A 25061-nucleotide genomic window follows, 5' to 3' on the forward strand; every position below is an offset into this window, starting at 1 on the left:
GGGTGTATTTTAATATTTGAGTGCCACTGGAATGTTTTTCCTTCAAAACACAGTGTGAACACAAATTTATGCCCTCCAGCTACATAAAGCATTGATGTTAATGATAACAGCACAAGAGTACAGAGATCATTGTACACGGCAACTGTGCTGCAGCTGTTTGTGTATAAATGAATCTTGAGCTCCAAGGGGGTCATGTGTTGTGTATGTAGGCTGTCGGTGCCGGTGTGCAATTAACTATTCATTACGTAAATCTGATTAGGGAATTATTCATCCATGCAGGTTATGTGAATAAGTATTGCACAGCTCCTTAACCTCTTTTTCTCCTTCCTCCTGTGCTCCGGAGGATCTGGTCTCCCCTCTCTGTATCTTCTCTGCCATGGATCCACCTCCAGCTACATTATCAGCAAGTACCATCTGTTCCCTGCAGCAAGTGTAAAATTGAGCTGCTTGAAAGTTGTCCGATATCGATCGCAGCCACATTAATTTCATAATGCCACATACAGTGTGTGTGTCACCATTTGGAATCACATCATAGAATCTGTGTGACCGGTCAAACCCACACGTGCCACAGCTCGCGATCTGCATTGAGTGTGTCTGCTCTGCAGGACAACGTGCACCTCTAATGTCAAGGCTGCACCGCTGATGGTGTATAAAATATATTGCGGTTTGAGTTCATGCAGGTAAAGAAGCATTTCACTGCTGTAAAGATGGTCTTGTCATAAAACGGAGCGGTCTATGCAGTAGAAGGACGCGTATATTTCTGAAATTGGTGCTATGTGATCAGAGAGAACAGAGAAAAAGGGCTGAGGCATTTGCTTTTGCTAAAGAGGCAGGAAACCTACAACTACCGAAATGCACTGCGCCACATCGGTCCAATAAATGCTCCCAATGGTGGGTGATGTAATGCAAGCTTGGCCGTTCTTCCATAGGAAACAATATGGTCTTGAATTACAGTTAAACAGTAAGCTAAAATATGTCTCTGAAGACATTTCAGGTGAGAAATAGGCAACTCAGTAACAGGATCTTGGTTCATATTTGATCAGCGCTGCCCAGTTTTATTGTCTGGTCCGAGTTCGGTCTACGTTGAAGAGACATAGAGAAAGGGGCGGGTCTCTCCCTCAATCCCCTTGTATACTCTATGTGTCTGTGGTGGCAGGCGTGCAAAAATGCGGAAGAACAATCTGTACATCGAGCCATAGCCTTCGAGCATGGTTGTATAAAGACACCTGGATATATAGCTTTAAAGGCGGGACCCCGGTCATTCCTACGGGACTTTCTCAGTGGAGCATGAAGCCAAAAACGTTCACCTGAGAGGATTAAATTACCCAGGTGATCTGCGCTGCTTCTGCATCGTTGGACCCACAGAGCAAGCGTACAAGAGACATCCATTGGCAAAGATGGCTACATCAGGTTTAGCACTCTGCTAACATGAATGAGGATAAAATTATTAAATCTTGCAGCTTTTAAATTTGCAATATATTATCAGACTGCATGGATCAAATCCTGATAATGAAACGATTTATTTCACAGGGGTTGTGACACTAAAACAAAATTGCTAAATCTCTTTCCCACTGTTAGTCTATAGGAAACAACTATTTTTTTGGGCCAAATGGCATTACATGACGGACTCAGATGTTGTTATACCATGGTTTGGCCACTACGACATTGGCTTCGGAGCTCGCACACTTCCTGGGCAGCTGCCCCAAAGCCAGCGTAAATCCACTGGATGACGCATTTATGAGCTGAAAGATGAGCAGGGAGATCTGGGTGCTGGTGAAATGGAGTGACGTTTACCACAGTTCATTTAGACAGACTGGTGACACTGCTACGATACTAAGGTGGTTGAAAATTGGTGAAGTATCCCTTTAATACAGTGATACTAACTTATGGCCAACTTGGGCTGCACAATTAATCAAAGTATTATCAATATATGGCCATGTGCAATATCCAAATTGCAGGAGCTGCAATTTTTTAAAATGGTAAAGGTAAAATGTGTCACAAAATAACATTATAAAGGAAGGATTGTGGTGCTACAGAGATGCCCCGGCCTATAAATCATATTCTAGATGTTAGGGAACGAGCTTGTTTGGTAAAGACTGCAGCAAAAATCCCCTCATCATCATATTTATATTTTATTCAGTGGAAATTATGCAAAAATGACCATTCTCAATAAAACTGCCACTCATTTCACAATCGCAATATCTGTCTAAATAACCGCAACATGATTGTTTTTGCATATTGTGCAGCCTTACCCCCAAATGGGAATTTGTTGGGGGGATTTTACAACAAATACAAGATGTCACGGTGAATAAAAAGCATCAAAATAGAGCTTGTTTATCAAGAAACTGCCAGAGGACGATCCCCCGATCCCCCGGACCAACCGACAGATCCAGGCTAAGTGCCAAATGAGTAACGCCCCTGCGCGGGGCTGCTGCGACTGCCGCCTGACCTTCTGTCATTTTGCCAAAGTGGCCCCCAGGCAAAGCAAGTTGAGTATCCCTGCTTTAATAACTGCAGGATGTTGCTGGTGCATTTGTAAGGTTAAAACATTTTCGAATATCTGTTATACCAAATTAATGATATCCACAAATTACAGTGAAATGACCTGACGTTTAATTTCCGCCGTAATTAACTTGGCCAAATGCAAAGGTGTGAATGCCTTCACTTAACTGTTAATACCTCTGATGAGTAACAGGTCATATTAAAAAACATGAGGAGCTAAATGAAATGATGAATTAGGAAAATTATCAGGATAGAAAAGAGGTGAATTAAACATCAAAAATAGTATTTCACTATTTTTACTGAGGATTTTACTCAGTTCTCTCACACACGAGCTACCTTATTCTTTAACACATTTGGTAGTCCACTCTAATAGAAATTCCCCACCTGAGAGACTAAGTGACCTCACTTTAAAAGCGCTGGTATTCCACTGGTGGCTCATCCTCAGAGATCAGCTTAAATTGTCAGGTTTTAGGGGTAAGGTCTGTGGCAGTTTGTGCTCAGGAATTACCACGGAAATTAATGAATTCTGCATATAAATAATTCATGCACACAAATTAGCAGAACAGTAGCAGAGTTGAACCCAAGCAGTTAGACTGCCCTTCACCGGACAACTTTCACTGTTTATTTTGCAGCGCATCACATCCTGTCTCGTGTGCACCTAGCAACAAAGCCGGCGAACAAAGAGTAAACATGAAGTGATTAAACAACGTTAAATGTACCAGAAGATAATTCCAAACGCTACAGGTGACCCAACAACCTTTTGCTTGGCGGCACCATAAGTCAAAAGATGCAGACTTGTAAACAATATGAAGCTAAAAAAAAAAACGACACTGAAAAGAAAACTTGCAGCAATTCAGAGGCAAATCCTTCCTGAAGTACATCCTCATTACCTCAAGTGCTGTTTAAGGGAGAAAGTTTTACCAGATGGTGGTGGAAGATGAAAGGTTAGAAAAAAATGATTATAAATCATCCTCCTGGGACTGTGAAAATCCATACCAAATTTAATGGAAATCTGTCCAGGAGCTGTCACAGACAGGCAGGCGGACTGACCAACCCACCCTTGCCATCTCTAAGCTGTGCTGCGAGCATGACAAAAACAATCACAAAAGCACCAGCAAACCCCTACAAATGCATCTAACACAGAGGAGTCATTTATTAGTGTCTAGCAAATCCCTGAGGATCTCACCCATGACGGGCTCAACGTGTCGCAACAATTGCAGTCACACTGCACAAGGTGCCACAGTGCAATCCAGACACAGGGCCAGATCCAATCAGATGTGTTGGTGGTGTTTAAGTGGTTTCTTCACATTGTAAGACTATACGTACACCTATATACACACACCAGAAAGATAGGCTCCTCTACTAGTAAGGAAGCCATCTGCCCTTCTTATGATTACTGTCGTCAAAACTAGAAGCTAATGTCAAACTGTGGGAAACTGAGCTGGAAAAGAGCCCATATCACACGCAATCATATTCTGGTGCCTTGCTTTTTGATTCAATCGAGGACTAAGCCTGCTGCAGAGAGCATAAAAGTCACAGTTCAAATGAGGCAATCTCGCTTCAAACACACCAGACATGAGTAGCTAAACAAATCATTGTCAGCAACTCATATGCACACAGACATTAAGTTAAATGAAAACACAGTGATAGGATTTAGCTGAGCCGAGTCATCAGTAGTCACGTTAGGAACAGCGCTGTTAGATAGCAAAAATACATAGACCACTTTACAGCCAGATGCTTAAAGCACATTAAGACCTAATCTCTCTCCGGGGTTACACGGGGAACCAAAGAGCACGGTGACAAGTTGCAGAGGAGGTGGGAGGGTGCGAGTTGAGTGGGAGAGCACAAGAGAGGAATATGTGCCCCGCAGGCTCCTCTTTAGTAGATGGTCCATTGTGGTCGACTGTACAGATCGGTAGATCTGGTCAATAGATCATTAAGCAATCCCTATGCTCCCGAAATAACACAGGGATCAGAGAGGAGATAAGAGCCTGGATCGATGCTGCATGGACGAGAGGATGGAGTGGCGGACGGAGGCTGGAACAGGGATGGATGAGTCTGGGTCTGCCACGTGTGTTAATGCAAAAATTATTAAAGGGTCAGTTCACACAAATCATTAAATAACATTTTCCCATTTAGCCGTAGTGCTACCGAGCCATGCAGATAGCTTTAGTTTTATCTCGAATTTCCGCCTCCATGCTAATAGAAAAGGAATTTAATTTGTGGTGTTAACAGTAGTAATTAATATTACAGGCAGAGGTGGGTCATAAAATACTTTTCGGGCAGTGTTTGAGCCACCGGCAAAAAACAGAAGCTGCTTTTGTGAGAGACAATTAGCTGCAGAGAGATCATGTCACTTTCATCACCGGTGAGCTTAGCATTATTTGCAATAATATAATTTGTCACCAATAATTATTTTGTTATAATTTAATTATTAACACAAACAGCTGACAGCTACTGAGGGCGTGTGTCCACAAAGTGTTTTTTTTCTGAGCGCCACTGTCTTTTTTAAAGTGTTGGCAATGACAAGAGAGCATACACCTTCTGAAAAGGGGCTGCATCCTGCGTCTGTTTCTCAAAGTTCTTCAATTACTGTGCAGCTATACTCAACACTTCCAGCTTTTCAGAAAGGCACCGGTGTCGCCACTGTCACTCCTTTACAGGTAGCCAATCATATGAGGCAGGACTCGTCACCCTGATAACCAAGACACCAGAGGAGAGGCTTGTTCTGGCTGTATCTATCTGAGCTATGTAATACATCGTACAATAAGTATCATGACAGAGACAGAAAATCTTATTTGCAGGAGCAGATCAGCCAGACACTGAATGTTGCAGGTGAGTGTTGTGCTTTTGTCACTGAGCTGATAAGGTGATACCTTGTTCAAGCTTGTTAGCTGTGTAGTCAACCCTCTTAACATAGCGACATCAAAAGGGACGCTAGGAACACCTTTCTTTATGAAGCACTGGAATGAAGCACACCACTTTTCTGCCAGAGAATTACGCCATGTGGACACACGCCCTAAAATGAATGTCTCATTCTGAACGTCATGTTTTTAATGTAAGAAAGGGACTGACACATGCAACAGTGTGCATGTAGCTCACCACATTTAAAATCAGTTTGGCAATACGAAGAGAACCCAGCAAAGAGAGAATCAGATGTACCATAGCGTTACATTGGTCCATTGAATACGCCTACAAAGTCTTTGTCTCATAAAGTTTATCTCTAGTTTTCCCTTCATTGTATAAGTTGGCTGATGTTACAGAGTCATCTGTCAGGTTAGTTTAACACTTCTCTATTTCGGTTATCACACTGAACACAGCTCTACTCTGTAAGGAACTGCTGTTGATTTACAGCCGATCTCCAACACTAAAATACTGTATTCTCGTTAAACGGTTTAATACTGTTGTCAGCAATTTGTTGTGGGCTGCTCCACTTAAAGCAACAGGACAAAGGCCCTAAACCAGAGGTAAGAAACCTGCGGCTCTTTACCCCTCTCCAGTGGCTTCTTGTGGCTTTGACAGAAAATTGTACGACATGAATAACTTTTTTTAATACTTAACTTTTCATTTATCATTGTAGGCCTGGAGTGATTCTTTAATTTTTTAACTGTAACAATGCGCAGCCTTTACACTGATTTAAAAAAATATTTTAACATTTTGTCAACTAAAATGTGCATCATGCACCTGTGGCCTGACGTCTTTTCATCTACACACCACTAGTGATGGCTTCAGTAGTCTCGAGTCTTCCTAGCTAGGCTAGCTGTGGATTCAAAATACAAAAAGGGAAAAGTCTCAGGGGCAAATTTGTTTGCTTTCAACAGCAATTTTGCAAAGTTAAAGTACCAAATAATCAAAAACAGCCCACTGCAGAGTAGCCACCTCGGGCTAAAACATATTTCTGAATGCTAATTTAGATCTATTAGTAATGTTGATACGCTAAATTCGACTTATAAGGATGTGTTACCTTTATTATGAGGCTAAAATATGTTTTGCAGCTCCAGACAGATTCTTTTTTGGGCCAAAATTGGCTCTTTGGACAGCAAAGGTTGCCGACCCCTGCCCTAAACAGTACGCTGCTGTTTTCAATTACAGGACACAACTGTATTCTTTGGACTAGGTGTTGCATGGAGAATTTGGAGCATGGTCAGGAGTTTGATAAAACATTAGTCTTGTAATTGTAACATTCAGCTAGTGCTTTTTATTTTACAGTTGATTTTCTTTTGGTAAAATAGGAAAGCAGTTTTACCAGAGGAGGAAACACAATTTGGAGGACATGTGCTACATATCAACAAGTTCTACTTCATCAACATTGATCAGATCCTTCTTCTACAACGTAGACGATAATTAAAGTCTGATTTTCTTTGTCAGTATCTTGTTCATATTGCCAAGAATGTTTGATATTAAACTGATGCTCAACAGGCTGCCTCGCTAGTTTTAATCTGTAATTAATCAGAGTGAGACAGAGAGTTGAATAGCTCAAAGAGCTGGCAGATATTTATGGCCGTTTTTGTTGATTTATTTTGGTAACATTAATGTAACAGTCTGCATCTGAGGAGTGACATTCTCGTTACTTCCTAATATTGACATTAGTCCAAAAAAATCAAGTATCAATGAGGCTCTAATCTCAGGTGTTGTCATGATTGGCGAGGGTTAGTAGAAGTCTCTGATGAGCTGAATTTAAGAATTCTAGTTTAGTGCCTTCAACGCAGAAGCTAGTAGCAGTTTTTGTTTGCTTCTCAAAAACTCTGTCGGTATCAGTATTCATGTTGACCCTGCCCTTTTAAATAAATACATTTAATTTCGATCTCTTTTAAGTTTTTATTGCGTCTTACGCATGATCACAGAAATGCATATTCTAAGTAGATGTCTGAGGTCCACAGAATAATGAAGTTCTAATGTTAATTGATTTAAAGACTGATATTTTAGATAATCTTCAAGCTGCTAAATAAAGTTATTGTCTTATCAACTGTGCCTGTCTATAGTAAACTGTTGGGATTTAAAGTAAGACCCAGAATTTTACTGTAAATCCAAATAATCACAGAAATATGCTGCGTTGAATGTCTACGGTAACAGACTGTGAAAACGTTAAACAGTATGGATACTGTAAAATTACTATGTATCGGTGGTGTCTGTGCTGCCAGCTCTGAACTGTTATTTTACAGTGAAATTATTTACAGTGTATGTATAGAAATTCAGAGACTGATTTTAAAAATGCAAAGTGTTTCTCCAGACAGGACTCATGGGAGGACCAGCAGGCTTGCCAACACACAGCAGATAATTGGGGCTTTAATTTTTACTGGGCAGGAGGTGAAAAATCACAGACATATGCGCTCCAGACCGGATTAAAATCACTGACGCAGGTAACACTAAAATCACCCCACCGCCCATATAGATATAAATCCCATCCGATGGGGCTACAGGGACTACTCCTTTGGTAGAAAGTAATTCCAATGGAAACTACTCACAGTCCGGTTTTGTGGATTATCCAGAGTAATGGAGACAGTGTTTCTGCAAAGACACACTGCTGTTGAATTTTTCAAATGTAATTTTTCACTGCTGTGAGCACCACACACAAACTTCTCTTCACCTCCACTGTGCTCCGGTGGAAAAAGAAATCTAAGAAAACCCAGACACACAAAATAAAAACTATCTGCATGGCTAGAAACCATGAAATTTAAGTGAGAAAGTGTGGGGCTTTTTCGTATTATAGGTGAACCGACCCTTTAAAGCATCAGCTGTGAGCATGGGTGGGCAGGAGCGGGTGAGACACTCTCTGGTTTTGGCCACCTCTGTGTCTCTGTAGGTGGGGCACTCGGGCACCTTTATGAAACTGGGCAGCCAGCAGGATTTGGCAGTGTGAAATGGATGAGGTGGTAGAGCGGCGAATGGGAAAGCACAGCTGGATAGAAATCACATAATCCCTTTTCTACTAAGGCTAGTGATGCGTTTATTGCCTTTTTAAAATTCACTAATACAGATCATTCTGTCTGGTTAACTCATTAACACCAGTAGTTATCTGGCGAACCGATTTAATGGCGTACATTATTCCAAACGCCTCCAGACAAAAGCACTGGCTTCAAAAGATGCCTTCTATCAGATAAGGATGTAATTATACAAAACACAACATTGTGTTGGCTAATGCCGTCATAGAGCACTTAATCGTATAGAGGAATTAGCATGCCCGCACTAATGCCTTTCTATATGGCAAATAACAGTGTAAGCCCATACTTATGACTGAGACCATTCGTTATCTGAGAGGTTCATTTTTAAAAGGTCAACACCTGCTCTTTATCAAATTCTCTCATAAAAAGGGCTAAAAATTGATTTAGGATCATAGCTGCTTGAAATGCCTTTAGAATTGATTTTGTACTTCATAATATATCAACACGGCTGCCCTGTTGGGAGTTAGAGGAGCTCTGCGTCTTTGATCTTACTTTCTCATTATCATCTGTAAGCAGGACTAATATTAAAATAAACAGAGCAGGGGGTAAAGCCTGGGGACCGGTGCTTCCTGCCCCCTGTCTGATGCCGCCGTGTGCCCTTCCTGTCTGGGTGTCGGGGCCAGAGCTGCCTGCTGGGGACCCGAGGAACTCTGCACGGAGGTGGGGGAGGGAGGAGGAGGAGGAGTGGCGGAAAGCCATACGCAGACGCTCCACCCTAAAGAGGAACAGCATGCCAGCCCCGGTGGACATCTGTTTTCACAGGTGTGCTCACCCAATGTGATTAAGATTGGCGCTGCACACCACCCCGAGCAACGCTGCACTGGTACGCCAGCACTGTGGGTGCCGGGGCATGGGTGTGAGACGCGTGCAGTTGTGTTGTTTCGGGGGGCAGATGGAACTGATGATGAGAGTTTGACTGAAAGAGGAAGGAGCAAGTGGAGGAGAAAAGGCAGGCATGGAGGAGCGGGGGCTGCGTGGAAAAAAGTTCACACGGCTTATTCGCTGCAAACAACTGTTTACAGAAACATAATTTAAGCAGAGCGGGATTATTCGGAGCACATGCAGATTATCCTCTGCTGTTTGATTCTTAAAGTGTGAGGGAGAGATCACATGAAAGGATTGGGGTAAGCCACACATGGGAACAGTGTTTTATAAATACCAGTACGATTTCAAAATGGGCGAAATGTTCTCACAGAGAGGACTGGATGGTCTGAAAGGGAAACCACTCACCCCCGGAAAAGCCTATAGGATATAGGTGGGCAGTGGTTTTGGCAGAACCATCACGGCTGGTACCCAATGCTACAACGCACCTGCTTCCATGGCAACCAGAAGAGGGATTGCTTTCCCTTACACCAGCAGGCCACTTCATGCTTTAATGTAAAGCGACAACTTGCCGGAATTAATTTGTGTGTTGTCAAAAAAAAAAAGTCCCCCAAAACAGATTTAATTCAGAAAAATAGAAAAAAAAAGCAATTTTCTTTATTTATGTTGGCTCCCCAATCTGCCCCCACACCGCTGCTGCCACACCATAATTCTCCAGTGGTTTTTGAGAACTTTCAGCCATTTCAAGTGATCTCACTCCTGGAGTAGTACAAGGCAGCGACAAGAAAATCTTTAACGAACGAGAAAGCAATTCCATTTCACAGCAGCGAGGAACCGAGGAGGAGGGGCGGGAGAGTCAGTCACCAGCTTCTAAAGAGAAATGGAAGCCTTGGATAAAAGCTGCTCACCCCAAGATATCTCCCAAAAAAAAGAGGAGCAGACAGACTTAACACCAAATCATCCTGCTGTACGACTCAGAAGCTTACCTAGCACTGACAACTGACAGGAAGAGTGCCACGCTGTATGTAGCTTATTAGCATCTGTGAATATCACTTTGCTTGTGCCCCCCCAACTTCTTAAACCTCTATCTGTGACTAACAGAGCAACACCATCTTTTACAGCAGACGTGATTTGGCGAACACGGAATAAATAAAAACTAAATGCGTGCTTCTGCATGTTCAGTGTGTGTATCAAAAGCTTTTTTGTACATTGTTGCTGCGTTAAAACCTGTTGCTAATGCATGCTTAAGGGGAAATATTCCATCAGAGCAAGAATAGGAATGATAAATGTGCACATATACCAGGCTGTATTCAGAGTTAATGTTGCTTGCTGTGATATCAAGCTGCTGGAAACAAACATATTCCATTAGCCAGTCTGGGATATATTACAAACCCTGATCACACAGCCAATCCGCAGCCCTCCTTCCATTATCCATCCAATCATGTGCACCCTCTCCCTCCCTCCCTCCCTCTCCACCCCTCCCGTCAATGAAGCAATGGCAGGCATCGCTCCCACAAACTCTGCCCGGCTCCCAATCTGCTCTCGCTTCCCATCTCCTGGCGAGCATAACTCAGCGAGGGGTATGACTTTCTCTCAAAAGCTAGATGTGAGAAATGTATATATTTGTAAGTGCTAATACGAAGCGGCGCAGAATGTCGGGCCAGCACCAGACAGATGGTTCTGAGAGAGGCAGAAGATCAGAGAGAAGCTGCCTCCCACCTCTCTGTCCCCATTCCTGAGAGAAGGCACTATCACAGCTCTGCATGGCACCAAGGAGCTTCAGTGTACAAAAGCAGCCTTAATTCCCCTGATGGTGGAATCAGCTCACTCGTACAAGGGTATCAAAGTGGTTCATCAGTGAGAGGATATTTAAAACCGCCACTCTCAAAAGCCTATATAACCATGGGTGGAATACTGTTGGGAGGTGTTGTGGGGTGGTGAAGGACAAATACAGGCACACAATAGAGAAAACAGATAAACAACACAACAAAGAAATGGTGATGGAGATAGAGGGTAGGAAACCCCTTCTCAGCTTTGCAGCCGAGTGACTAATGACATGGAAATTCTTTGTATGCAACTGGTTTAAAGGCACAATTAGCCTTGCCCCGTGTGTCCTTCCTCAAGCACTGCCTGTGCAGATTAATTGATATAATCAAAGGCCAAGTGAGCTTAATTTATGAAGCCAGAATTCTCTGGAGCAAAAGTTATACTGTGTGAACAAAAGGAATGACTGACTCACTGTACATGCGCTGTGTGTAGGAGGGATTTCATGTCTTTATTTGGCATACATCTGTTTTACACTTGGCTTGCTATGACACCTCATTGGAGGCCAGGGTCAAATAAAGTGCAGGAGAGCTTAACAGCACTCGCACACCAGGGGAGGTAGAGCTACTCTGCAACTAAAACACAAGACAGGCGCACGATTCACACACGCAGATGGACAAGAAACCACACAGATAGACAAAAGTTTCTAGACACTGAAAAATGGGACATGCAGCCTGTGTGTGGCTTCATCAGCCAGGCTTTCAACAGTCCACATTAAATGGCTCAGACACATGTACAATAATCGACTCTGCCTCGTGCTCTGCTTCTGTCTTTCACTATCTCTGTCTATCTGAAACTCACAATTGGAATGTGCAACAATTCACCCACAGTGCAAAGAACTCAATCAGGGGCCAAGGCGCCACGGCAGGGCTGCCTCCACGCAGAAAATATGTTGCTGGGCTTGGCGGAAAGTAGAGGAAGGTGGCGCAGAATCTGCCGATCGATTGGGATTCTCATTGTTCAGATGGGATATAAAGCTCTCTTTGTCTGCCCATGCTCTTCTGACCTTTATCGGGCCAGCTGAAGAAGGCAAACGCCGCCAGGCCGAGAGGGAAATGGAGTGTCTGTTTTGCACTTAACGCACTGCACACAGATTGCAAAGCTGGCATGGTGCGGCGGCCACAGACTGTCTGACGACCTGGGCGCTCTCCGCCCTGCCCGACCTTGGTACCGCTGCGCCTGTGTGCCAACGAGGGCTCCATAAGACCCAGTTCACGCCTGGAAGAGAAAAAAACATACTCTCCCTGAGACAAGGCTGGAAAACAGAAACGGGCTCGAGACACAGAGTTCATTAACAGATAAACGACGGGAGGTGGGAAAAGAGAGAGAGATGGGAATAAACGAGGAAATGACGACGGACAGAAGATACGGGGAGAGGTTGGCAGCCGTCCATGAAAAAGACAGCTGGCAGCGACATCCTTCACAAACCTGGCGACGCAAGCGGCATGATGGAAGCAACCTCCAGAGACATGTAGAGAGGGAGAGAGGAAGAAGGAGAGGGGGTACAGAGGAGAGGGGGGTTGTGGTGGTAGATAACGTGGCTTTTCGTCTCCAGATTCCCGTGCTAATTAACACAGTTCCACATACAAGGCCCCCTGCCTGCCTCGCAGCCTGGCCCCGGTCTTCAGTGCCGACACAGAGGGACAGAGAGCAAGCGAAAAATGAGTATCTGTGAGGGTGCGTCAGGACGGGCCGGGGGAGTGTAAGGGATGAAAAGGGATGAAAGGTGAGGCTAGGTTTGGTGGCCTTGTCTGAAGGTGAGTCGGCTCCCCCGCCAGCCGGCAGCCTGGTTCCTCTGGCGGAAAGAAAGGAAGGGTGGGGGTTGAAGACAGATGAGTCGGAGCACGGGGATGCTGATCAACAGCCGAGTCGCTCACCGGCCATCTCACTCTGTCGCTCACCTCTTCCACGGGGAGCAAGTGAGAGAGAGCGACAGAGACAGGGAGAGAAAAGTGAGGAGGCCAATGAGCCGGCACCGGTCCAGTCACAACACCACAGACACAAATCCTGGTTCTGTACCATTAGCTCCAGACTGTCATAAATCAGACAAAGCCAGCCAGCAGGACAGAGGGAGAAGGCCAAACAGAGAAGTCAAGAAGCCACAGACACACAGCACTGATCAGACAGCAAGGGGGGGAACAAATAGCAACCTTTGAACAGAGGAAGCATTTATAACAACACAAGACAGACTCCACACACATAATGGAGGGGCTAGAGACCAGGGCTGGGTTCAACCTCAAATTCTTTAGAGTCCTGAGAGAAATGTGTCCATAGCATCGAATACTTGGTCAGATTTTTTGTCTTCTTGATAATTCATTCTTTGATCAGACACTTGCTTATTCAAATCAGGATGTTTATGCCTTTAGATAGGTGTTTGATAGAAGGGAGATGAAAATGAATGTAGAGAGATTGGGGACAATGTGCAACAACAGTCACCTGCTGGATCCGACCCCAGGGACGCTGCCGTTCATGATCATTACCTCAAGGCCAAGACACACCAAACAGACATCAAAGAACTAGCCGCGATGAAGGCCAAGTGTCGCCTACAGTCATCTGTCTCAGCCACGCAGTTGCAGGTGAACACACCACAAAGACTACAGTTACAAGACAAATCTCACGTACCTTCTGCACCTGCATGAGAGGAAATAATTCTCCAAACCAGCACGCAGCATTGGTCTGTGTTCGTCATTCATAAAGGGAAACTGGAAGTCGGGGTGCGTCATATCATCTCATTCACGATAATAATATTACAGACTCCAAGGTGGTTCCAAAAAGAGGAGCAGCTTCAGTAGTGTGGAATAATATGTGGCATCCTGAATGTTTTATGAACAGCCCTGGACTTCTCAGACTTTTATAGTGACTTACCGCTCAGAGGGAACTCATTCAGCGGCTCCTCCGGCAGCAGCACAGCGTCTCTCCCTCTCCTCAGTCAGTGTCGTCAAGTGATTTTGTCAGAAACCTTTGGTAATGTAAACCTATGTGACGCTCATGGATCACTCCATATATCTCAATGCGTGATGGTTGTGGTATCATAACAGCCTGTCACAGGTTACAGCGTGATGATTAGAGGAGAAATGGCAGAGTATAAAGGTCCAGGTGGGAAAAAAACCCCAACTCAATCATTTAGGATTTTGCTAAAAGAAGGAAATCACCTGTTGATTTATATATATAGATCCCAGGGTACATTTTTTTAATATTTGGGAGCTGTTTAAATGTGTAATTTGTGATAGACTTTATTTTTTTTAAACTATTAATATTGTATACAGAATCTGAATCTCACTCTGAGTTACTCAAGAATATCGTTATCGCAAAAATACCCTGAGATATCATGATATTATTTCAGGGTCATATCGCCTACCCCTAACTGGAAGACCGACAGGACTGATTCAAGACACTAGTTAGTCAGTTGCACATTCACAACACAACCTGATGTTGAAAGAACAAAGCACATTTACCATGCGCTACAAACAATAACACAAACAACTACAGACCATTTCTGCTAAAAGAGCGCAGCGGCTAAAAATATAATCTGAATAGAACAAGCTTGTTTTGATCTCACACCCTCTTGACTTTAACCGTTTGCTTACTTTCCTCACTTCTGTTTTTTCTTCTCATGCATAAAACTGACCTGCCAGATTCTACTTGCTGAATCAGCCAAAAAACAGGCGACAAGTGCCGACAAGTGCCAACTAATGCCTACGCTGCACAACACACAGCAAAAACTCGGGCTCACTGATGGTCCGACATTGACCACCGACTGAAACTCAGCTTGGTGTGTCAGGGTGCTTGAACTCCTCGGCCACCAGAGCGCCCTAAAACTTTAATATTTCCATACTCGTACTGCTGCTTTTGTGCTAATGCAACATTATGCAGTGAGAAGTTTGCCAGAATTTGTTAAATGAAAAAGGGTTTATATTCATTAAGCTATTGTGTTGGCACAGACACTCAAGTATTGTGTTGGCACGGGTCTCAATAATTTTACCAGCTTTGGGACAGAGTGAAAATATGCTTAGCATTTCTAATTGTAGCCTAGAATTTTGTATCTCATCAAATCCTGCATTAACATACACACGATCCAGATTGTCCTGGTGCTCGTAAACTAGACATTTAGTCATTAGGATTTTGTCATTGTAAATTGTGATCCTCGATTGGAACATGTGGGTTAGCGTTTCCACTTGGTAATGCCATTACTGGAGCAAAAGCCTCATTAGCATTACTGCATGTAATAACCTCGACAAGGGATTTCCTAACCCAGTTTTCAACCACACCCAGCCCAGGCATGCTGCTTTGGCAAGCGCCCTACTGGCAGATAAACAACACATCTGCCGCCCTGCTCAGAAACTTGTCCATATATATTGTATGAACCACTGGAGAAAATACAGTTGTTTTTTGTATGAGTGTGTGAGTGTGTGTGTGGGGGTGAAAAGTGTATAGTAGAGTATAGTGTGTGCGAAAAGATTAGATTCCATGTGTGTAGGAAGCGAGGCTCCAGATTGGCACAGACTGGCTGCGAAGCAACTCCTGGTCTTGCAGCAAGTTCTGGTGAGCGCGTGCCAATCCTACCTCACACAGCGGCACGCCATGGGGGGCTGAACACTTCTACACTGTGATCCAATTAATTTCATCTCCGCACGCCACACATTTTGACATGCTAGGAGCGTAAAGAGAGGAAGTGGAGGTTTGAAGGGGGTGGAGGTGAGCGGTGAGGCAAGTGGGAATAAGTGAGAAAGAGGGAAGAGGAAGGATGGGCAAGGGCTGGGGAATCTTCGAATTTCCCCGTATCTTGCGTTTGAGTTTCTGCACAGGGGGAAGAAAATGCAATTACACGTGCCCTCTCAGCCTTTTCAGGCAAGTGTGGTGTGTAGAAGTGAAGGGGGTAGTAGTGGGGTTTGTGCCCTGTGGCGGCCAGCACTCCCATACTCTATGCTAATAAACGCTTGTTCTGCATTCTAACAAGCATTTGGTGGCAAGGCTCTGTGTGGGGAGCAGCAGAGGGTGAGTGCAGAACATCAGCATTGTAAGAGGTGGGGGAGGGCGGCGGGTCTGTCGCCTCATGTCTCGGGAGATAGTAGGAATAATGAAAAACTCTGCCGGGACTTCAAAGCAAATGGCTGGTCATTTCCTGTGGTGATGGCTGATACGGGCCTACGTGTTCGGGCAACAAGCACGCAAACACTTAGTCACACATTCCTGCCAGCAATAACCCCGGCCAATGAACACCACTTCCTTTGATGGTATGGTTGAGCCAAGAAGAAGGAGGAACAAGTCTTTGGACGTGGAATAGATTTGAAAAGCCTTTGTGTGTTGCTGCCGGAACCATCTAAGTGCTTTAGCCACGGCCTCGGGGTTAACGCTTACGCAATGTGGGTGTACTGCCAGAAACCAGTTGGTGATGTTAACCATTGCTTCACGCTTTAATTTTTATAGAGTATTTAAATTTGACACCAGCAACATGTGGCCAAAAACAACACAACATAGAACAAATTATTGTCAGAGGGGAATCAGACATGTAAATACCTGTAGACCTTTTCTTGGCAGACCTATTGGCATGTTACAGCGGGCATAATTAATAACATTAATAATTTAGGTGTTCCAGTTCCAGTGATCTGGTTGTGTGCATGGAGGCTCACTGGCATGGCTTACTGGGTCATTTGAACGGAGCAGAGCCATCGGGGACTACGTTTACATGCACAAAATATTCAGTTATTTGCCCTTACTATGAAAAAGACAATATTTCTACAAAGTTGTTTACATGGCTAATGAAAAATGAATATTCAACTAATATTCCTGTTTACATGCAGCCCTGCATACTCTGATTAACGTGCCCTGACATGTCATTTATCACATCAAAATATGGAAAAGTGGAACAGCTGTAGCCGCTTCTATGCATCAAAACAGGATTCTTTTTTTCACAGTTTTCCACCGGTGGCAGACTTGTTTGACCATACAAACACAGCCTCCCTCTTTCATACCTTCAAACACCTTTTTGGAAAGGTTGCCATTGCTATATTTGTGCAATCCAAAAACGTTGTGTTATCCAAATCATAGTAATATTTAAAAGCAGGTATGTACCGTTTTCAGGTCAGAAACATGGGCTTTTTTGGGGGACATGCATCTTCACCTCACAGCCTTGCAAACTGTTGGCTAGTTGGTTTGTGTACAACAAATCCAAGACAACGCACAGAGCCGACCATAAAGTGGTAAGAGGCCATGTGTTGCAAACTGCAGTAAAAACCCAAGTTAAAATGCATATTCTGAATGCTAAATGTCCAAAAAATGCTCCTAAAACCCAAATAATACCATCTTATCCCACATGGCTTAATCCGAAAATGCTAAATTCTGAAAAAGGGCTAATTCAGAATGTCCAAACGACAAACTATTAGTAGCTGCGGCTTGTCAAAATAAATCAAAACCTATATGACTGGACCATGTGGGAATTTAATTTGAAAGGACAGACACTGGAAGTGACCACATTCCGCAGTCAGACAGTAGTCACATTTCCATTTAATTTCCAGGGCTGGTACCTGCGGTTATTCCACAGGCTAGTTAATAACATGTCGGGCAGGAAATCCAAAGTGTGGGATCATTTTGAGAAGGTGAAGGACGAACCCAAGGTGATATGTAAACTCATCTTCATTGGTCGACTACAAACATGACGTATCATCTGAAACATGGAAGTAGCTACATGCCCATTAGCCCACAGCGTCATTAACAGGCGGCTCGCTCAGTGTGTGACGTGCACTTGTAGATAAAATATAGGCCTATATTAATGAAGGTTCATTAGTACGGTTTTGTATTTCTCTGTAATGTATTGTGTTGCCCCACCCAAACTATATTATCCAATAATTAAATCAATATTGTAAACATGCGGGCAACTAGTCGACTAATGGCCCTAAATGACGGCTATTAATCGACTAGGAAAATTCTTAGTTGGGGGCAGCTCTACTGAATATGCGGTTTAAAAGACCTGTATCAAATTCACAGTACTGTCATGTTTGGAATAGTAGTGGGATATAAATGTGCATGTAAACATAGTCACTAATATTGTTTGTTACAACTGTGTTTTTTCCTGCTCTCACCAGTCTTAACATCTATCATGAAAGAGTACGATAAGGCTTCTTGTCCAACATCTCAAAATGTAGGCAAATTTTTCCATTCAAGAGATTTCCTGAAAAATATCAAGCCACTCCTCTGTCTTTGGACTTTCAACCAGCTTCTCATTTCAACTTTTCCTCTGGCTACAAACAATATTTTAGTCAGGTATCCATTCCTCCCTTGTATAACCTCCTCAGTGTTCCCATGATACATTACATAACAATTGTTGGGAATGGCATGCCCGGTACTGTATTTGTCAGTTTCAGAAATTATAAATGAAATCAATACTCATAGCCTCCAAAACAGTGTTGTTCTTGTTATTTCTGTACCACCACCTCCTCCCCTGAGGTTTCAGTTAACTATTTTTCATTTAAACGATTGTCACAAAATGCAAAGAACAAACCAACAAACAAAATAACACATGCAGGGGGAAAAAACAGTTCAGACGTGGCAAACTGTCTCAAAGATGTTGACGGAAACGTGTGTGTTGCTCATCTTTGGGTCAATACAGCTCGACATGTACAAGCATGTAGCTGCAGCACAATCGGAGTGGTAATCTATGTGAGGGAGGAAGGGCCACGCTAACATAAACAAGCCCGCAGTGGCCATTTCTGGCCGATCCCGTTTCTTATCATATCATCTACTCCTGTTATGAAAGCCAGACTGCCCTGCAGGGTTTTTGTTATTGTACGCATGTGTGTGTGAGTATACACCCAGAAGCACATACACGTACGTCTGTGTTTCTTGTGTGCAAGTTACCAAGAGCACGCATGAGACAGAGCGGACAAAAACACACATCTGGTTCCATTCAGGATGCCTGGAATTTTTTTGCCTGCTCGGTTCAGATTACTTCCCGAGCCCCCATGCTGGCTGCGCAGGAGAGCAGATAAACTATGCCGCTCAACACAATGTTTCGCCTATTCAACACTGGAAGGGTGTAGGTTGACAAGGAGTAGAGGTGAAGCTGAGTTTACAGGCGGGGCTCTGGGTGTAGACGGGCCTGGAGCTAGGTATGCTAATTTATTGCTTCACAACCACTGCAGACCTCTCCTTACAATATGTGGAGTGGGAGTGGATCCCCAGGGAAGGGCACGTTAAAGGTTTTGCCAGACTGAACAGCACCTTAATATGATCCCAACCCCTTCCATTGACATCCACTGGGGAAAAGCTCCAGCAGTAGAGGGCCAGCTCTGTAGAGATTCACACCAGAGAGACAGAGATACAAGGTCAGGAGACTAAGAACTGAGAGCATTGGTTAAAGCTGTGTTGCAGGGCGAAACCACGTGAGAGAAGAGCAGCAGAATAGATATATTTTCCTCTGTTTTCAGTCAGAAATCCAACTAAAGTAAACCGTGTTTATTGTTGTTTTGCTGCAAGAGACCCTATGCGCAGCAATAAAGTACAAGATTATTTCTATTCCAAAATGAAACATCCACACACCTTGGGAACAGTTCGCTCTGCACAACAATCTCGCAATAATTCCTGAACGTCACCTTTGCTTTACATTTTACCCTCCTTCCAATTCCCCCACCCTATTCTCTTATCTCCCAGGTTTGACTGAGTGATGTCTTCAGCCAAAATCACCTCGTCTACTCCGGTTCCCCAGGAGATGGAGTGCCAGTGATGTAGACGATTCAATCAGCGAGAAGTGAAAGAGCAGATCACAGACAATACGCCGCGGCCCCATTACCCCCAGTCCTTGGTTACCGCTAGCGACGCTTAGCTCGGGCCCCCACCTAATGGGCCATAATATCATTTTACGCCATGTTCCAGCTCTTTATACTAGCTCTAAACATAACTCTGTCGCCAAGGCACAATAAAAACAGATATATTTCTTTATTACTCCTCACGAAGCATATCACCAGATCTGAGCACCCCTACAAAGGAAACTAATATCTTCAGGAACACGTTCTTTTCATTGGCTCATTTAGGGCAGACGCACAATTGTTATTACATTGAGCTGCACTCTGCCGGCCTCACCTCTCCGTGCCATTCACTCAGAGTATAATGGATGTTTTATTATAATCAAATGAATATAATGTCTTCACCATAAATAACCTACTGAAAAAGCCATTTTCTCTGCCTTGCAATATGTTTAAATGTCCATCACGCCTCAAGCAACGAGGTGCCACATGTTTAATTCAGAGCCGATGCAATTTGTGTGTTGTGTGCTACTGTATTGGGTGAAAACAGCAACTCGTCTACCCTTTACTCACCCTCACGTCCCAGAGCTGCCCCCTTCCACTCACCCAATCATCATGCTCCACACTTTCTTGCGTAGAGTCATGCGAGGCTCCGGCAGGTTCATTACTTTGCATGATAGCAGGAAGGGGAAATGTCACCTGGGTACTCTGCTTTTGAGGCAATTCACTTTCTTCATCTCACAGGGCAAACGCTACGCTTGTAAGTCTTGAGCCAGATGAGCAGAATTTCACTTCGTCAAGGGGCAAGTTATTATCCACAACTAGGAATCATCCCCTACACGGCATACGGTGCCATTGTCCTCTGTACCCTATATATCATCAGGTCTGACCAGCCCATTTACACTTTGGGGATCTGACAAGAGATGAGCGAAAACTCGGGTGCGAACATGTGTGCCTGCGCGAGTGTGTGTGGCAAAACGGAGCGGGTGGGGAGTTGGGGAATCCAATCTCTCACACAGAGGAGCAGAGACAGGCGGGCAGATATGCTCCAGGCCCAGAATAACCCAGGCAGTATCCATGAATGAAATGACAGGATTACAGGGGTATTAGAAAACCTGCTGAGATGGTTGATAATGCTGTTTATGGTTGGGCGTCACACCGCTTGCAGGGAAAAAGTCTAACTGTTTGACTAATGAAAAATATGGACAAGCTCTTCACATAGTCACCAAGCAGAAAATTCGAGGCCAGGGGGTCTCCCTCTCTGTTTACAGTAATGGTTTGGTGTTCGCTACTTGACGGACATAAACACAAATACTTACAGATTTATGTCAGCTGCATCATTGTGGATGAACCTCTTAAAAATGGGGACAGTAAACATAAGCCCCCCCTATCCTGGTTGAGAATGGGATTATTGTTGTGTCAACAACCCCCCCTAGATAATAGTAATTACTGCCCTTGCTGCAGCGCCATCAGACTGCAACTTTGCTAGCTGACAGCTTGGTCCTAATTACCAAGAACCACCAATTACTGGCTCCATTTCATTATTTATATTGCTCAGCACACCCAAATAAAAGAGACTTCAGTGACTCTGAGCAGTCACATCTCTGGCAGCTGCAGAGGAGCATCCGGAGGACCTGCTGAATCATTGTCTCCTAGTTTTTTCCTGACAATATAATAGTCAGCATGCAAACACAACATTGTTAGTGCAAAGAAAACGGAGTAAGAATAGGAAAACGAAGCCAATAGGGGGGTTGCCTTCACTTCCTCTTTGCCAGCCACAGGAAGTAATTTAGCTGCAAAGGAAGTGCATTATCATCTCTTTTTTACCATTTGCTCACGCTTATCTGCCAACGGGGCTGCAGAATCGATTCAAAAAACATCAGCCCTGGAGCCTTAAACTACTGAAACAGTTTGCGTGTCATATCTACGTTCATGTTTCATTCATTCCACTGTGTGATCCATGTTAGAATAATTGGCGCGTCTGCCACCATTGTAAAAGATGCCTCCAAAAAGAATTATAACATAAAAACACAATTCTTTATCTGGTGAGTGTATTCAACCATACACACACACATACACACACTGACTTTCGCAGATGTTTCCCATCACCCTCTGCTGCCAAGCGTCATCCAGTGATGGCTGAGAGGAGGGGAGAGGGGGCCAGGCGGGGGTGTGAAATTCTGCTATCCCTGCTCCAGTGAATTCTGCAGGAACTCGGCAGATCATTGTGGAGATTTGTATGTCTGTGGATTTGATATGAAACTGTTCAAGAGGTTCGTCTGGAGTCTGTCTCTCAATGCGCCTCCCCTTAAAGTGGGACTGGCTGTTTAGCTTATGTTCCTATAAAGCCTGACGGCCACATTTCTCAACCACCAAGGGTGCAGATGGGCGATTAACTTGGCAGACAGGTCTTACACCATCATCTGAAAAATAACCATTACGACACTTGGTTGCTTCAAAAAAAAAGTATGCCTCTGAGTCAAGAAAAGCCCATAATCCTCAAATAGAGCAACCACACAAAAAGCACCTGCATCGTCTATACAGATTTCTGCAATCATACACCTTGTTGATTAACAAAAGACCCTTTCTCTATTGGTAATTCAGTGCAAATTCAATGAATCACAAAACCTGCTCAAACAGCAGCTCATGCTCAGCAAGCTGCAAAGCATGTAAAGCTATCACGTTCCAAAAGGACAAGCCGTCTCAAAAAAACGATTAAGTATGTACAAAAGGAATCTACCGTAGCGATCCAAAGCGCTTAGCATTTAGATGACAGTTGCGCAGGGCAGGCTTTGTTTGCAGGGGCTGGAGTGGAGCGGTATATGTGGCCCGGAGGCCGGATCTGTTCCAACTGTGCCCTGGCAAGAAAATGTTCGGCCCAGTCAGCCTCGACAGCTTGGATATTCACAGGGGGCAGTGGAAAACTGGAGGGCTGCAGTACCACGTTGGAGTTGGGGGAGCTCGGAGGTGGGGGGGTGATGAGTCAGGAACAAGGTGTTTGATATTATTTTAGTACCGCAAGGACGTGGCATTTGCTGTGTTCGATGAGCAAAACTGAACGCGGGGTGGCGATGAGGGCCTCATGTCTGTGCTGCCCTGCGGTGATTTAGGTTTATCATCTGGCAGGTACGTCTGGAGGGAGCGAGCAGCATTTTTAACTACCTTTACACATTCTGAAGGTGTTAGTTTTAATGCCGGCACTGCAATACCTTGCTTTGGTGATGATGAATTTTTAAAAGCCTGGAATTGAATAATACATCTATCACAGCAGAGAAAACAAAAATGACACTCATGAGAAAAAATAACAAACACAGCATGAGGTTTTCTAACGTACACTTTCTCCCCCAATGACCTTATCATAGCAGTGAGCTTTAGATGACATGACACACTGACAGTTTCAACAGATCACAGACATTAGGATCATCTCTTTGATTCAGTGTGACAAATGAATTATTCACTCTCATCTCTGGGGATACATAGTTCTGACTAATTTGAAGTATCATATAAAGGACTTTAGATGTCGGACCACTTTCTCCTCATTAGATTAACCTGACTTAACTTTAAAAAGTGCCACAGTCAGGGTCTGACTATCAGTAATATTTTAAACAAACCTGGAGCCTTTTTCAAAAACAATATTTTGTTTGGGCTTACTCTTTGAAATATTATGCGTCAAAAGGTTTCGCTATCCATTAACTGGTCTTGTTTACCTATTTTCACTATATTCTTCAAAGAAAGACACTTTAAAAGGTAAACTAAACGAGTGTCTCGCACAAGAGTGGGAGTGTGGAGCTGTATAGGTGACTGCATTGATTAACGTTCAAAGTATGTAAAGTAACACAGCAGATAAAAAGGTCAGCGTCGCGCAGAAAGTTGCAAATATGACAACAAAAACAAGAGATTTGTTTGCTCTTGTGCATCTAAATTCATTCATCCCCAAGTACCTCTCTGCTCCAGGGTTGTGCCAAGGCAAAGCCTCATGGGAGGAATGATTGACACCTCCTAATCCTCATGGTTACCAAAAAGCATGTCATTACCATGACATTTACACCATCTTCTGGGAGGTGAGATGAAGCGTGAGAACAACAAAGGGATAAAAACAGTGAAGAAAACTCTAAAAATAAGACGTGTGAATTTTTAATGTGCTGTGTTTTGGGTCACAAGTGTAGCTTAAGTACTTTGAGAAAAGAAAGCGTTCCTCCGCCCAACTTCTATTAATTCAGCACAGCTAGAACAACCACCTAGGGTAGCCTACATTTCAAATGAGCCATATTTTGTATATCTTTAACACCAGCGGGCAGGCTGGCAGGCATGCAGCACTGGAGGAAATGTGATGGAAAGTGGAGCACAAGAGTTATGACCTAAGCAAGCGGCTGATTATGGAGAAGATGAGTGAGAAAAGGACTTGTCTGTCAAACTAAGCCCTTCACAGATGGACGAGTGTGGCACACTAAGAAACCAGCAAGTCCTGAGGCTTCGTGGCAGCTTTGGGTTTTAAAGTACACCACAGAAACAGTTTAGGAGGAAGTGGGTAAACCCGAAGACAGTACATCATGTACAGTCACGTTAATATTCCTCACAAGGGATGTCAACAGTTAACCGTTAATTGGTTAACCACCAAGAATACTTCTGACCGGTTATGAATGTCGGTCTATGGTATTCGATAATTACCACTAGTAACCCTGTCCTGCCCCAACAGTGCTGCTGTGGAAACATCATGTCCACCCTCTGGTCTCCCCTTGGTCACCCCGACGAGTAGGTGGCTCAATTTTGAGCTGCAAACCCCATTTAGCATTGTTAGCTTCACTCTTAGCGCCATTAGCGGTGTCAGCCCAGCTAGTGGTGCCATCATATTTAACAATGCTTTAGGGGTTTTACAGCTAAAAATAAAGATGTGGGGGAGATCGGAGGGTGGCCACCATGTTCCCATCCCATAATCGCGAATGAGCAGCACTACTTGCTAGCTTCCGCCCGACCCAGCTGGTGCGCAGTGCAGAGCAGCCAAGGCTAACATCAGCTAACCAGTGGAGATTGGAGGGTGGGCAGTGAGCACTATGTTTCAGTATGTTAACACAGCTAACCGGCTGTATGTCATCAAAGCCTTAAGAAAATTAAATTAAAGGCAAGATATTTACATCACACAACATTAAAATTTCACAACCTTTAAATGGATAGAGTTTGAAATGTGGTGCTAAACTCACACTGAGTCACTGAAGCACCGGACTAAAAGAAAAGG

The 25061-nt window shown here is 43.9% G+C and overlaps 1 protein-coding gene across 3 annotated transcripts in view; it reads right to left on the reverse strand.

The window, feature by feature from the left end:
• The window catches only part of plxnb2b (plexin b2b), a 178753-nt gene that overhangs the window by 122244 nt on the left and 31448 nt on the right, over nt 1-25061 (reverse strand). The window lies entirely within an intron of this gene.

Source organism: Epinephelus moara, chromosome 20 (genome assembly GCF_006386435.1).
Source record: "Epinephelus moara isolate mb chromosome 20, YSFRI_EMoa_1.0, whole genome shotgun sequence".
Lineage (NCBI taxonomy): Eukaryota > Metazoa > Chordata > Actinopteri > Perciformes > Serranidae > Epinephelus > Epinephelus moara.